This window comes from Cervus elaphus, chromosome 5, assembly GCF_910594005.1.
Source record: "Cervus elaphus chromosome 5, mCerEla1.1, whole genome shotgun sequence".
In the NCBI taxonomy this organism is placed as follows: Eukaryota; Metazoa; Chordata; class Mammalia; order Artiodactyla; family Cervidae; genus Cervus; species Cervus elaphus.
In genome coordinates, this window is record NC_057819.1 from 107,749,582 (window position 1) to 107,766,242 (window position 16,661).

At 35.7% G+C, this 16,661-nt stretch overlaps 1 protein-coding gene across 10 annotated transcripts in view; it reads left to right on the top strand.

The window, feature by feature from the left end:
- The window catches only part of MBTD1 (mbt domain containing 1), a 67,801-nt gene that overhangs the window by 2,584 nt on the left and 48,556 nt on the right, over positions 1-16,661 (top strand). For 7 of the 10 annotated variants that reach the window (XM_043904111.1, XM_043904109.1, XM_043904108.1 and 4 more), the window contains exon 3: positions 3,740-3,778. The exons of the other annotated variants lie outside the window; for them this stretch is intronic. The gene's annotated coding sequence lies outside the window, so the exon portion shown is untranslated. The remainder of the gene's footprint in view (positions 1-3,739; positions 3,779-16,661) is intronic. 10 annotated transcript variants of the gene reach the window in all.

Sequence of the window (16,661 nt, forward strand, 5' to 3'; positions counted from 1 at the left end):
GTTTACCTCAACACCAATGAGTGGTTAGAAAGAAAATAGCTGTCTTTTTTTGTACCACCTCTTTCTCTGAATAACAAGTAACTTCTATTTATATAGAACACCATACTCTGGGCTTCTGGGTGCTTTGCAAATTATGGCAAAAACTGTCTTGAATAAAGATCTGTTCATAAGTATCTTATGTTTAGGACAGTTTTTTAACAGTCCAACTTTTTAATTTTATACACAATTTTTTATACACACTTTGACACATATTTTCACTAAATTTAGTCACTAAAAGTTAACAAGGGAGTGAATACTAGATAAGTGATAAAAGTTAATGGAGCTGTATAATTCTGTCTTGAAAATTTCCATTAATGTGGAGTTCCCAAGTTCCTATTCACTTTAAACATGAATTGTCATGACTTTCATTGACTGACTTTGGAGATATTTGCATGGTAAACATGCTAGACAGGAACGACTGGTTTTATTTTTAAAGAAGATACTACTCTATATATTTATGACTGATTATATGTTGATTTAATTAGTGTATAAACCATAGGTGTTCAGAGGCTTCAAACCCTCAGTTACATTGGAAATTAAAACAATTTAAATTGTTTTAAATGTAACATAGTAGTCAAAGGAAGGTAAAACTATAGCTTAGAAGTGAAAACAGCATACTAGTTTTGTAAATAATAAACTACTAGATTACTAAAAGCCAAGCATTCTCAGTGGTTTGAGTGACCACATCCTAAAATTAGAGGTCACTGTTTTTTGGTTGCTCCTTTGTTTCTCAATTTTTCATCTTTAAAATGGAATGTTTGCTAAAGAAGATTTAACTTTTTCACATTTATAATGTTAAGCCAGTTAAAATGTATGATTTAATTTCAGATTCAAAAGAGAGAAAAACATCAGGATGGTAGAAGAGGGAGGACTTAACAACAGTTAGACTAAGATATGACTCCTAACACTAGGATATTCTTACCTGTCCAAGGCTACTTTTAATTTTGTATAAAAATTACAAAATAGTTTGATTTAATCATGAATTTTAAATACTTTTTTTTTTTTTTAGAAGTTTTCTTCCCACAAATTTAGAATTTCTTTCTTTACTGCCACCCACAAGGGAGGGTGGAAAGAAAATAATTCCCGTTTGAATAAACCCTGAATTTGAGGGGATGAAGTGATAGAGCATGAGGGGCACTGGCAAACTAGATTAGCATTTTAGTTCTGCCTCTAAATAACTTCATAGCCCTTGCCGGACAAGATTCTGTGCCTCAGTTTTCTCATCCTTAGAGTAGAAGGGTTGGTCTAGAATTAACATTATCCAATAGAACTTTCTGCAGTGATGAAACTGTCCTCTATCTGTGCCAGCTGTATGCTGGCCACTAGCCACAGGTCTCTCTTGAGCTCTTAAAAAGGTAACTAGTGGGACCAAGGAACCCAGTTTCCAACCTGATTTAATCAAGTGTAAATTTAAATAGCTATATGTCTGCCACATTGGACGTACAGATAGAGGACAGTGTTTTCCAAGCTCATCACCAGAATCACTTGTTGGAAATCTTGTGAAAATATAAACCTCTCTCTCACAGGTTAACATTCAGTAGGTCTGCAGTGGAGCCTAGAAATGCATGCTTCAGGAAAGTTTTTATCAGACCGGTTAGAGAAACACTGTACGAGAAAATTTCTGAGGTGCTTTCTAGTTCTGATGTTAGGATTGATAACTTAAAATGTAACATAGTGAAAATGAGCTGTGGACAAAGTTGTCAGACTGGCCCGGCTCTTGCTCTGCCACCTCCTCACTTGTGATCTGTCAAGCTTCATTTTCCTCATCTACATAAGGGCCAGATATCAGTCCTACCTTCCCAAGGTTTCTATAAGCCTCCCGTCAGATGTGATGACCACTATATAATAAAATGTGAGGTGCTATAAACTATAAAATGTTAAGATATCTTTCCAGAATGCCTTTTCTTTTTTCCCTTTTCACTGTATTATCTAATTCATACTTATAGAACTAGTTGTATACAATACTCATTAATTTAGTAATTTCTTGTCCTACTAACTATTTGGCCATAGTTTATAGTCTAGTGTTAGGACATGCCTATGAAGTTTAACACTTCTTTGCATTTCTGGTACTCAGCATGATTTTTGTGTATAGTGTTCAGTACATATTAGATAATACCATTTATTCGCTTTACTATTAGACTTCAAAACTTTAATTAGTTTCAGATTTTTTGTGTATCAGAGAAATAACTCACTTGAGTGTGTTTCAACTGTTCCATTATCAATACCATATGGTTATTATTGTTAGTGGTTGTACATATTTTGAGCAACCAGCTCCAAATATATTTTTGAAAGATAAACACCAAGAGAATGTCATCATTTTACATCAATATTTTTAGGTATATCAAATTAACATGATGATGAATAACCTATTTAACCTATTTTTGTTACATTAAGATTAATAAAAGCTCTTGTTTGATTATTTAAAGTACATTTACACTTTAGCCTAGCCTTAGTATGAATTCTGTTATTTGGATGGAATTGATACCTAATAATGAATGATCTTAAAGACCATCTAGGTTAGTGCATTTCAGACTTAATTTTGATGAGGTTATTTTATTTTTAATTAGCTTTTCAAAAGGTTCATACTTAAGGATTCATAACTGTCTTCGGAAGAACTGAAGGCCCATTCATACAAATTATTTTTTTTTCAGACATCTTCCTGTGTGGTAAGTGGTGTTTTCCTTATTTCGAAGAGAGGGAAATTGAGACCCAAATAATTGTTACATCCAAAGTCCTAAGTAATAAAGTACCAGAACTTGAACCCAAAGAGATAGAAATTTGTATTTTTATATATCAAAGATAACTTCCTTTTGCTCACTGTAGCTTTACATTTTAGAATATTGTTACATAGAATATTGTCCTATCCTTCTCTGGGTACTTTTCAGTTTCTCTGGGTGGGGTATTCAAGATATTATTGCTTTCAGTTTTAATGATTATATCATTGGGATAGATATGTTCTCTCACATTGAACTTGTGGGAAACAAAAGCCCAACAATCCCAAATCTTTACCATTTATTTTTGTCCTAATAATAAGCTTAAGAAGCATGAAGGCACTTCTGGTTTAGCCCAGTAAATTGTATTTTGACAGGGGAATGAGGAAGAGAACAGCAAGAACTGAGTAGCTCCATAGCTTCTCTGCATCATTATAGGGTATATGTTAATTCTTATTTTGAACTTCATCAATTTACACATACAACTTTCAAACTTATGATTCTGGAAAACTTACATTCAATGATTAAATATAAAACTGACAATTATATGGGCCACTGTACCCTATTGGTATGGATAATAGAGAATGGGTTTAACTTTTGGTTAGTTTATTCATACTGAAATTATATTATTAATTTGTTGTTATTTAGTTGCTAAGTTGTGTCTTACTCTATTGTGACTTCATGGAGTGTAGCCCATCAGGGTCCTCTGTCCATGGGATTTGCTAGGCAAGAATACTGGAGTTGGTTGCCATTTCCTTCTCCAGGGGATCTTCTCGACCCAGAGATCAAACCTGCATCTCCTGTATTGGCAGGTGGATTCTTTACCACTGAGCCACCGGGGAAGCCCTATACTATTATTTATATGTGCTTGCATTTAGAGTCTCAAATATTTTCTGTAAAATTTCTCCTGGAGAGGTTTACACTTTTATTGGAACCTGTGGGTGATTATATGAATAAGTTAATGGTTATATCTTTTAATTCCTTTGTAGATTGTATAAGGAGGAAGTTTCTTCAGGGAGACCATCACGGTAGGAAATGAAATTCTACTACAATTTGTGACTTCTTCCTGTATTTCATCACTATAAAAACCTCTTTTTTGTTTTATTTTTCATTATAGAAGTGTTACATGTTTGCTATTTAAAAAAGAATGAAAAATATGGAAAAGTTAAAATTACCTTCCTATCCCATTCTCACCCTGTTAGTAGTTTAGCTATTCCTTCCAGAACCTTTCTAAATATATACATAAACATATATATATATCAGTCTCTGTGTATACCAGCACACATTATTTCTTTTAATAAAGAAATGAGTCATATACTCATATTTGGCAATTTATTTTTTTTCAATCAGTATTTTACCTGTTGTTAATCATCCACCTACTAATGGTTAGATTGCCTTCATTTTTTTGCTATTACATTATTACTATAAGAAATAGCCTTCCACATGGATTCTTATGTCCTATGAGTGTTTCTGAAGGATGGGTTCCTTAAAGTGGAATTCCCTGGTCAACAGACATACTCATAAGTAATACAAATTACTTTCCAAAAAGATGGCATACATTTGCCTTTCTATGTGAATATATACGAGTGCTTTTTCTCTCATACATAAATTTGCCAATGCCAGATATCATCAGTCTCTCTATTTTTACCAGTTTACTAAATTTTTGAGGTAGTTAATAAAAATTTACTTTTAGTTTTATAAATTGAAAGATCCCTTGCAGCAATCTTTTCCCAGTTCAGCTTTCATGAGACAGTTATTTTTAATTCTTTTATTTTTTATTTAGTATCTATTGCCATAATTCTAAATAGTAAACTTGCATTACGTGGTGTATGAGTTTCAGATACCTTCTTTTGACATCCTCTGTGCTGGATGAGCAGTTACCATATATGCCCTAATATTAGGCAAGGTTTCCCCATCACCTTATAAGTCATCTCGCCACCTTATATTTCAAGTCTTGAGTGACTGTATGAGTACCTAATGTGATTTCTCAGTTTTATTTTGAAGAACAAAGTGTTCAAAATGTCATATTACCTGAAACAGTTTTATTTGATCTTTGTTTTCTGTGCCTGTAGAAGTGAGGACCATAATTAAGAAAGAAAAGAGGTTAAAATTGAACATAAATTTAAGATTATTCCCTTGATTCATTGCTAGCATTCATTTTAGCTGTATGACCTTGAGCAAATCACTTAATCTCTTTGAACCTCTGCTTCCTCATCTGTAGAAAGGAAGTAATAATATTTGTAAGGATTAAATGCATTACTTCATATTAACTGTTTAGAAAGTCCTTACCACATACTAAGCGTCATATAAGTATTAGTTGTATTATTAATCATACACACTACCCTTGCCTTCAGCATTATGAAACAAATTAGCATAACCTTCAAATTACCTTAAAGTAGAGAAATCCGATTCCAAGAGATCTGGCCGTGTGAAGAGGGGGAAATGGAAGTATTAACAGGTTTGTTGATAGAGTTTAGGGTCATGGAAGGCTTAAATGAAGTACAAAAATATCACTTCCAAAAGAGAGAAATTCAGCACTTAAGTTCCAAAGTACTGATGTGTGGCTTACCATGCTGCTTCCAGGCCTCAGTCCCTTTCATACCTTTATTCCTTTCTTTTTTTTAACCAAAAAGTTTTTCTTATAAATTTTGGGCAAACATCAAAAAAAAAAAAAGAGCAGAGGTTTGAAATCTGATAGTTCACAGCTCTAACCACAGAGAAGAGCTAAAAAGCAAGCAGTACCAGTATTGGTAACCTGAAATGATCGGTACTTCATAGGGAAGAAATGAAGACATAGGACTTAAGAGTCATGGATAAAAAGAAGGAGGAAGAGGAAAAAGATAATCTTTCAGAAAAAGAAAGAGGGTGTTCTTGAACTGGGAACTCTGACCATGAAGTGAATAGAAATAGAAAAGAGTAAGTCACATCCATTCAGAACTTCCGTAAGAAGAAACAAACAATGTGAATCAGAGTGTATGGAGCTGATGAATATCTCTCCTTATCCCCAGAAAAAGAAAAATGTGATGCAGAAGAAAATTGACACAGTGATACTCAAGATGAAATAAAACATCTTAAAACCAGTATTTGGAGATAAAAAGTGAGGAAAAACACCTTCACTCAAATAGAAAACAGAACAGAAAGGGACAGAAGACAGAAAAAAATAAAGTCAGATTAAACTGAGAAAAGAAGAGGAAAAAATTGTAACAGAAATGAGGATTAAGTTACAAATTGCCAACACACAAGAGAGTAAAATGCAAATATGATAAAATGCAGACCAAGAGAATGACAATGACAGTTTCAATGAAAGATGGGTCCAGAAAGTCTCATGTAATTGGTGTCTCTCAAGAAGGCAAAAGAATAAAAGCCTAGTATTTAAAGCCATAATCCAAGAAAACTTTCTGAATTTTGAATACATCAAAATTTCATACCAGAAGATAAACTCCAAGATAGTAAGCATATGCAACTTTAAAGATTCTGAAAAATTCTCAGGGCCTCCAGGCAAAAAGATGAAGTGACTTACAGGGGCCAGAGAATTAGAATGGTTTTGGATTTCTCAAAAGCAACATACACAGCAAGAAATAGTGGAGTGTCACCAACTAAAAATATTGTCAAATTGAATCAGAAAATTAAAACCCATGTTATAATAGACAAAAAGCCCTTGAAACAGCTAAAAACGGAAGAATAGACGAAGATATACTAGGCAAACAGAAATTAAGACAGCAGGATTAACAATGCTGATAACAGACATCAAACCAAAAAGCCTTGAACAAGACAAAGGAAGACAGTTTATAATGCTAGAACCACAATTCACAACAGAGATATGATAGTTATATATGAACCAAATGACACCAACAACCTGTAAATCAGAAGCTATAAAAAAATGGTAGTAGTGAAAAGCACTAACATTTCAAGACTTTAATACTTTAACACTAGATAATTGTAGACAAAATATAAGAATATGAAAGATCCAACAGCAAAATAAGGCAGAGATCTTCAGGTATGTCCACCGCTACATCCTAATAGAGACTATATTTCAAACACTGAGTATTCACAAAAATCGTTGCTAAATGAGGAAAACATCACTAGGTTCTATTCAAGAACACAAAAGCAAACCAAAAAGCAAAAGGGCACTTCCATCTTTAACTTTAGTAACCTTCTATTATATGTTATAAAGTCTTGGCAAGAATGTTCATAGCAGTTTTATTCATAGTAGTCAAGTCTGGGTAGAGAATGGATAGACTAATATATTGAGAAAGTTGAGTATCACTCAGCTGTAAGAAGCAATGAACCATTGTACATGTAATAACATGGATAAATTTCAAAAATATTGTGCTGAGTGAAATAAATACCAAAAATGTCCATACAGTTTTATTCCATTTATATAAAATCTTAAATATATGCAAAATTAACCAATGGTGCTAAAACTGCAGGGAGGAGAAAAACAGACTGGAAAAGGACATGAGAGAGCTTTCTAAAGTGATGGAGAAGTTCTGCATCTTGATTGGCATTCAAAATTATGCCTCAGTTTAAAAATATTAACTCAAAAAAAAAAATATTAACTCTTGGGTAAAAGGGGAGTGCAAACAAAGTACAGAGTTTATAAAAATAACAATAATGAAAATACTACATATGTATCAGAATCTGTGGAATACACTTAAAGCTGTGAGCAGAGGAAAATGCATACTCCTAAATTATCAGTCAGTTGTTAAAGGAAAACACGAATGTAACTTTAAAAGGTTTTTTGGGCTTTATCAGCAATTGATACATTGGACAGCATCCAGTCTAGCAGTTAGAAAGGAGCTCTGAAAAGCTGCACAAGGCCAAGAGATTTTGATAGACCAAAGTGAGCAAGAGGAACAAAGAAGTTTTACTAGACATTTACTGATTGGTTAAAATGGTGTTACTTGTCTTAATGGAGCAAAGGAGGTCTAAAGGAGGTCTTGGAGCTGCGTCAAGTAATTTGTGCTGATTTGTGCCTAGGTTGACCTAGGCCTGTCTCTTCTGGAAGAGCTGAGTGTAGAAACATAACCATTAAATTTTGGTTTTCTGACTTGGGGCTCAACATGAGAAACTCCATCTTGGGCCTCATCTGGTTACTTTGTTGTTATTCAGTCACACAGTGGTCTCCGACTCTTTGCAACCACATGGACTGCAGCATGCCAGGTCTCCCTGTCCCTCACCATCTCCTGAGGTTTGCCCAAGTTCTTGTTCATTGCATCAGTGATTCCATCCAGCCATCTTATCTTCTGACACCCTCTTCTCCTTCTGCCCTCAATCTTTCCCAGCATCAGGCACTTTTCCAAAGAGTCATCTGTTTGTATCAGATGACCAAAATAACTGGCACTTTAGCATCAGTCCTTCCAGTGAATATTCAGGGTTGATCTCCCTTAAGATTGACTGGTTTGATCTCTTTGCTGTCCAAGGGACTTTCTGGAGTCATCTCCAGCACCACATTTCGAAGGCATCATTTCTTTGGCATTCTGCCTTCTTTATGGTCCAACTCTGATAACTGTTTGTCACCACTGGGAAGACCATAGCCTTGACTATATGGATCTTTGTCGGCAGAATAATGTCTCTGCTTTTCAACACACTGTCTAGGTTTGTCATAGCTTTTCTTCCAAGGAGCAAGTGTCCTTTAATTTCATGGCTGCAGTCATCGTCCATAGTGATTTTGGAGCCCAAGGAGAGGAAATCTGTCACTAATTCTACCTTTTCCCTTTTTTTTTGCCATGCAGTAATGGGGCCAGATGCCATTATCTTAGCTTTTTTAATATTTAGTCTTAAGCCAGCTCATTCACTCTCCTCCTTCACCCTCATCAAGTGGCTCTTAAGTTCCTCTTTGCTTTCTGCCGTTTAGAGTGGTATCATGCGCATAGCTGAGGTTGTTGATGTTTCTCCCACCTATCTGGATTCCAGCTTGTAACTCATCCAGCCCAGCATTTCTCATGATGTGCTCAGCGTATAGGTTAAACAGGGTGACAGCAGATGGCCCTGTTGTACTCCTTTCTGTATCTTGAACCAATTAGTTGTTCCATACAGGGTTCTAACTGTTTCTTCTTGACCCACATACAGGTTTCTCAGGAGATAGGTAAGATGATCTGGTATTCCCATTTCTCTAAGAGCTTTCCACAGTTTGTAATGATCCACACAGTCAGAGGCTTTAGCCTAGTTGGTGAAACAGAGATAGTTGTTTTTCTGAAATTCCCTTGCTTTCTTTATAATCTAGTAAAGGTTGGCAGTTTAATCTCCAGTTCCTCTTCCTTTTCTAAACCCAACTTGGACATCTAGAAGTTCTTAGTTCACATAATGCTGAAGCCTAGCATGCAGGATTTTAAGCACGACCTTACTAGCATGGGAGATGAGTGCAATTGTCCGATGGTTAGCACATTCTTTGGTACCACCCTTTTTTGGAATTAGGATGAGGATTGACCTTTTCCAGTTCTGTGGCCACTGCTGGGTCTTCCACATTTGCTGACATAATGAATGCAAAACCTTGATGGCCTCATCCTTTAGGGATTTTGAATAGTCCTGCTGGAATTTCATCACATCCACTAGCTTTATTAACAGCAGTGCTTCTTAAGGCCCACTTGACTTCACAATCTAGAATGTCTGGCTCTGGATGACTAACCACATCATTATAGTAATTTGATTCATCAAGATCTTTTTTATACAGTTTTTCCGTGTATTCTCTTTTCTTGATCTCTTCAGCATCTACTAGGTCTCTACCATTTTTATCTTTTGTTGTGCCCATCTTTGGGTGGAATGGCCCCTTGACATTTCCAGTTTTCCTGAAGAGATCTCTAATCTTGCCTGTTTTGTTGTTTTCTTCTATTATTAAGCCCTGTTCATTGAAGAAGGCCTTCTTGTCTCTCCCAGCTATTCTTTGGAATTCTGTATTTAATTGGATGTACCTTTCCCCTCTCCCTTGCTTTTCGCTTCTCTTTGTTCTTCTGCTATTTATAAAGCCTCCTCAGATAACATCACTTTGCCTTCTTGGTTACTTGAACATGGTAAAACTAAAAGATTGAAAATAAATAATTCCCAACTCAGAAATGAAAAAGAACAGCAGAGTAAGTCAAAGCAAAACACAGGAACCGAAAGAAGTAACAGGTAAATGTAGAAATTAACTTGTTAAAAAGCTATACATAAAAACTATACGTAAAATTGATGGGTCAATCCTGGACCTTTGTATTGAAATTCACAAAATAAATAAACCATTAGCTAGTTTAATCAAGGGGGAGAGGAGGATGCACAGACATACAGAATGCATAACAAAAGGATAATAATTTTATACAAAAGACATTGAGAAAATCGTAAACAACTATTTTGCGTACACTATGCAAATAAATTTGAAAACCTAGATGAAATGGATTATTAGGAAAATGCAGTTTCAGAAAATTGATCTCACCAGAGATTTTTTTTAAAAAAATACTTGAACACTTTCCATAGAAGAGATGGAGAAATTTATCAAGTAGCTATCCTACAAATAGCTTGCCTGGTGGCTGAACCGGTAAAGAATCAGACTGCAGTGCAAGAGACCTGGGTTCTACCCCTGGGTCCAGAAGATCCCCTGGAGAAGGGAATGGCAGCTCACTCCAGTATTTTTGCCTGGAGAATCCTGGAGGAGCCCGGCCGGCTACAGTCCATGGGATCGCAAAGAGTCAGACACAACTGAGCAACTAACACCTGTTCCACAAAACACAAGACCCAAATGATTTCACACAGGATTCTGTGAAACCTTTAGAGACCAATGCTACATGAATCATTTCAGACCATAGAAAATGAAAGAAAACTATCTAATTATTTTTATGAAGCAAGACTAATCACCAATTTTTGGACCTGATAAAAATAATGCAAAGAAAGGGAAATTAGACATTTGTGAATATCAATGCAAAATCCTAAATGTTGTGCAATCTCTAACACTATATTCAAATATATTGTGATAAAGTAAGGTTTGCAGTAGGAATACAAGAATGATTCAGTATTTGGAACTCTACTGATGTATAGTTTACCATATTAATACCTCTAAGGAAAACAGTCATATTTTCTTTTTAGATGCTGGGTAAGTCTGTGACAATAGGAAAGATCTATTCCTTATAGAAATTTTTAAGAAAACAGGAATGGATGGATTCTTCCTTAAAGTGATTTTCATAAATATACATGCACCATATACATACATACACACACCTTAATCCTAAAACTAGCATCTTAGTAGGGAAACACTAAGATCAGACAGAAAGGGTGCCCCTTGTCTGCCCTGTTTAACATTGTACTAGAAGTATGAACCAATTCACTTGGGAAAAAGAAAACAATTATAAGCATAGTGGGAAAGAAAAGTTTCTTTGCAGGTGACATGATAGTTTATCTGGAAAGCCCTAGAAAATTAATGACAAAACTTTCAAAATAACTTAGCAAGATTGCAGGATATAAAATGAAACACCTTAGTGTACTCTAGATGAAGGTGAAAGAGCAGAGTGAAAAAGCTGGCTTAAGACTCAACAATCAAAAACTAATATCATGGCATCCAGTCACATCACTTCATGGCAAATAGATGGGGGAAAAACAGAAACAATGATAGACTTTATTTTCTTGGGCTCCAAAATCAATGTGAAAGGTGATTGCACAAATTAAAAGATGCTTGCTCCTTGGAAGAAAAGCTATGACAAACCTAAACACTATTAAAAAAAAGCAGAGACATCACTTTACCAACAAAGTTCCATATAGTCAGAGCTATGGTTTTTCAAATAGTCATGTACGGATGTGAGAGTTGGACCCTAAAGAAGGCTGAGTGCCGAAGAAATTAACACTATTGAACTGTGGTGTTGGAGAAGACTCTTGAGAGTCTCTTGGATAGCAAGGAAATCTAACCACTCAATCCTAAAGGAAATCATCCCTGAATATTCATCGGAAGGACTGATACTGAAGCTCCAGTATTTTTGCCACCTGTTGTAAAGGGCCAGCTCACTGGAAAAGACTGTGATGCTGGGAAGGATTGAGGGCATGAGGAGAAAGGAGCAGCAGAGGTTGAGATGGATGGATGGCATCATTGACTCAATGGACATGAGTTTGAGCATACTCGAGGAGGTAGTGAAGGACAGGAAAGCCTGGTGTGCTGCAGTTGATAGGGTCACAAAGAGTTGAACATGACTGAGCAACTGAACAACAATGTGCTATTGAACAATATAACAAAAGGAAAAATTGCACTTACATTAACCACAAAATATACTTAAATTCCTAAGATGATGCAGACTATAAAAAGCATTTCATATTCTTACTTAAGACATCTCAATATTATGAAGATGTCACTTCTTCCTAAGTTAGTAAATTTAATGAGACACTAATAATACCCAACAATTTTTTGATACAGGGCTAAACTAGTTAGTGCTGAAGTTCATTTGGAAAAATAAAACATGCAAGAGTTTTGAAACATTAAAGGGAAAATACATGAAATAATATAAAGTTTAGATATGGAGGCAACTACATATAGAAACATATAGAAACCTGATACATAAAGTGGTGTTTCAAAGCACTGTGACAAAATAGACATTTTAGTAAAAAGTGTTACTACAACTAGATAGTTGGGGAAAGATAATGTTAGGTCTATTCTTCACCTTGTTTTTTTGTGTGCTCAGTTGTGTTGGGCTCTGCGACCCCATGGACTTGTAGCCCATGAGGCTCCTCTACCCGTGGAATTTTCCAGACAAGGATACTGGAGTGGGGTGGCATTTCCTACTCCAGGGGATCTTCTGATGCAGGAATCAAACCCACATCTCTTGTGTCTTCTGCATTGGCATGCAGATTCTTTACCACTAGCACCACCTAGAAAGCCCCTCTTCACACCATACATAAGAATAAGCTCTGGATCAGTGATACAAATATCAAAAACTATACAAATAACGTATATGGGTGAATTTGGAAATTTTTCTGTGACTCAAGATCAAGGTACATTGAAAGAAAATACTGATAAATTTTACTACATTAAAAAATTTTAATTGCATGACAGAAAACTATAAGCAAAATCAAAATTTGCCATATATAACACACAAGGGAAAATTTAGGGTAAATTCCTAAATACAAAGTTTTATAAACATTTGAAAGATTAAAAACACTGAAGAAAAAAGGATAAAAGATAACAGACAAGTCCACACACATATACAAGAATAATAAAAAATGGCTTAATATAGAACTGTACTGGTTTTTAATACCAGTCCCCACTAAAAAGGATGAGAGCTCCTTGGAGAAATGGTTGATTTCAGAGCTGGAGCAGTGTAGGTTTAAAATAATACTAGATTATCTTGATATCCCAGAAAGTAAGGCATTGTCCAGAATGGATGTGGGCATGTCAGAATGACGTGGAGTTAGTTCAGGGTGATGCTAGTAGCCAAATCTGGGGTGATTTGAACCCCCAAATAATTAAGGACAATAGTGAATTATAAACTACTGGGGGAAAAAAAAGGAGTTAGTGAGTTCATACCAATAAAGAGTAGGTAGGTAGATACATAAAGGGGATGATGAGAGAGTTTCCTACTGACTGGTAAGAGAATACTAGAATTAGAAAATCGTTTTGTGACATCATAATGTTTGGTTCTGCAGGAGCTTTTGTATGCCTAATTTAGGGAAGAGAAGGGTGGAATTTCAATGAGAAACAGTATTTGTTTTAAATGTGTCCCCAGGATTGCTTATTAATTTCAGGGAGAAGTATGTAAGGTAAGTATACTGGAAAACGTAGACAGCACCAAGAGGGGAGGAGGCCTATATTCTCCAAAAGCAATCTTCTAGATTAAAGAAAACTAAGGATACAAATACAACATGTGATCCTGGACTGGAGGGAAGAAATTTTATAAAGGATATTATTGGGTCCATTGAACTACAGATGGTAAGTTAGGGCAAAGTGTTTTATGTTAAATTTCCTGAAACTGAATAATTGTGCTGTAGTTATGAGAGAATGTTTATATTCTCCGGAAATGCACACTGAAGCAGTTTGGAATAAAAAGACATGTATGGGACTCCCTGGTGGTCCAGTGGTTAAGGTTCTGCAGTGGAAACTTCAGGGTGTGTGAGTTTGATCTCTGGCTGGGGAACTCTGATCCTTCATGCTGGTGGGGTGCAATTAAAAAAAAAAAAAAAGATTAACGCAACTCACTCTCAAATGGTTCAGAAAAATATTTATATATTTCAACAGAAGAATTAAACAAATGGAGCAATTTTTTATTGATTAGTGAATCTGGGTAGAATACACAGGATTTCATTGTACTATTTTTCCAACTTTTCTGAAAATTCGGAGTTATTTCCAAGTAAAAAGTTAAGACAGCAGAAGAGACTGCACTGACATACCGTTTTCAGCCAGCATATGAATCAGCATGTTGGCAAAAGAAACACTCTTTACTTTGCTATTGCCGGAGTAAATTCAAAATGGTGAAATCTCCATGCAGGAGAATTTGACAGTAGCTAACAAAGTTACTACATTCACCATTCTAACCAGCAGTCACACTTCTGGGAATACATCCTGAAGGTTTACTGCAAATAATTCATATACATGTATATATTCATGGCAGCAACATTAGTCATTTGTCATATGACAAAAATTTGTCATATTTTTCATTGTAAAACACTGAAAACTATTAAATGTCCAAGTGAGATTAGTTTGATAAACACACACACAATTAAGAACTGTTCAGCTTAAAAAGAAATGAGGAAAATGTCTATGCTTTGAAACAAAGTGTTTTCCAAGGTAATTTTCTAAATAAAAGCAAAGGACAGAGGAATTTAGTATGTGGCCTTTTGTGTAAGAAAGAAGAGAAAATAAGGAAGCATAAATATACCTGTTTAACTTTTTAAAACATAGACACAATAAGAGATGAACCAGAAAGCAATAAAGTTGGTTACCCACCTTACAAGAGTCAGTCAGTGATAGGGTAAGGCAAGGAAATGATAGTTCTGCAATCTACACCTCCTTGTATAGCTCTTGTGATTTTTTTGATAGTCCCTGAAACTATTTCACTAAGGATGTCAAGGGAGATGCAAACCAAAAACCGACTTATTTCAAGTTAGTAACGTAACCACAACTGAAGGAGAGAGAAATAACAAATCCAAGTAATTCTTGAACTTGATATTCTATTCCTTGGTTTGGAGAGAAGAGATTACAAAGAAATTCTGAATATAAAAGTTCATTTTTATATCAGTATAGATGTTATGCTTCTGAAACTATTTAAATATAGAAAAGGATGAAGCATATAAATGTTAATTTTGTTGGAGGCCAGGGTTTTTAGTAGAAGAAGAGAGAGAGAAATACGAATGTGGGAAGGTAAGGAAAAGCCCTGTAGGGATGGGAGAGGTAAGTGTGAACTCATATGATTTTCTGAAATACACTGTATATATATATAATACAAATGTCATATTTTTGTGTGCATATTTATTCCAACTTACATGCACTGAAGGGCTCCAGAATCAAAGAGATACCCTAGTAGCAATGAGCACATGGACCACCTAGGTCTTTATTTCTAACATTCCCAATAAAAGAAACCAAGGCTCTTTGGAAAAATGGTTGATTCCAGATTTGAGACAGAAAGTGAGTATAAGATAAGCCTGGACTGTCTTGTGATGCCAGAACGTAAAGAAATGCTAAAACATGATAGGGCCAGGTCAGAGTTACACAGGAGTCGGCCTGAATGGGCTCCAGCTGGCTGAATCTGTCACGGTTTGAACCCCCAAATAACAAAGGACAATAGGGAATTCTAAACCACTGAAACATAGGAATCCAGAAGTTACAAGCCATAAGAAAGAGGGCTCTTCTTTACAGAAGAATACCAGCTGATGGATATGGGAGGATTTCTGGGATTGGAAAATCATAGTAAAAGATTGGGCAAAAATCATCATTGAATGATAAATCTGGAGTGAGATTTTGATGAGCAGTTTATTCACATGGTCTTGAAGTGTCCTCTGTAGTAGTTGTTTAATTGCTCAGTCGTGTGTCCAACTCTTTGCAACCCCATGAACTGTAGCCCACCAGGCTTCTCTGTCCATGAGATTTTCCAGGCCAGATTTCTGGAGTGGGTTGCCATTTTCTCCTCCAAGGGATCTTCCCAACCCAGGGATCGAACCCATGCCTCTGTGTCTCCTGCATCAAAGGCAGATTCTTTACTGCTGAGCCACAGGAGAAGCCCCATCTTCCTATAGACTGCTTATTTAAGTAAGAAAAATAGTTAAGACTTTAGTGAAGGACCAGACGGCAATGAGACCAAGTCTTCAAACTTATCATCACCTGTAAGGGGCAGATAGACACCATTTAATCTGAATTTGCTTCCCTGAGAAAAGTATCATCAGTATCATATTTCAACTGAGAATATACAGTCTGAATCTAATGATAAGAAAACCTCAAATCCAAAAAGAAGGAATTTTTATCTTAGTAAAGTAGAGGAAATCTGTGTGAATTCCAAATAATTTGTGTTGATAGTCCACCCTTATGGAGGGGATGCTTAATTCCTAACTCCTTAAGCATGGACTTCCAATAGTTCCTTCCAAAGAGTACAATATGGAGGAGGGGAGAGTAGTAATTTTAGAGTAGAGAAAACAGACATATTTCTCTGGCAAGTAATCAAGGTCAGCATCAACAGGGATAAACTATGTGGAAGGATATATCCTTCATGTAGCAAACGACACTTGACATCTGTGATCTTCTTCCCAAAAGTAGAAACCCAATCTAATCGTAAGGACATTGTACAGGAGGCAGTGATCAAGACCACCCCCAAGAAAAAGAAAGGCAAAATGGTTGCCTGAGGAAGCCTTACAAATAGCTGAGAAAAGAAGAGAAGCTAAAGGAAAAGGAGAAAAGGAAAGATGTACCCTTTGAGTGCAGAGTTCCAAAGAATAGCAAGGAGAGAGAAAGGCTTCCTCAGTGGTCAGTGCAAAGAA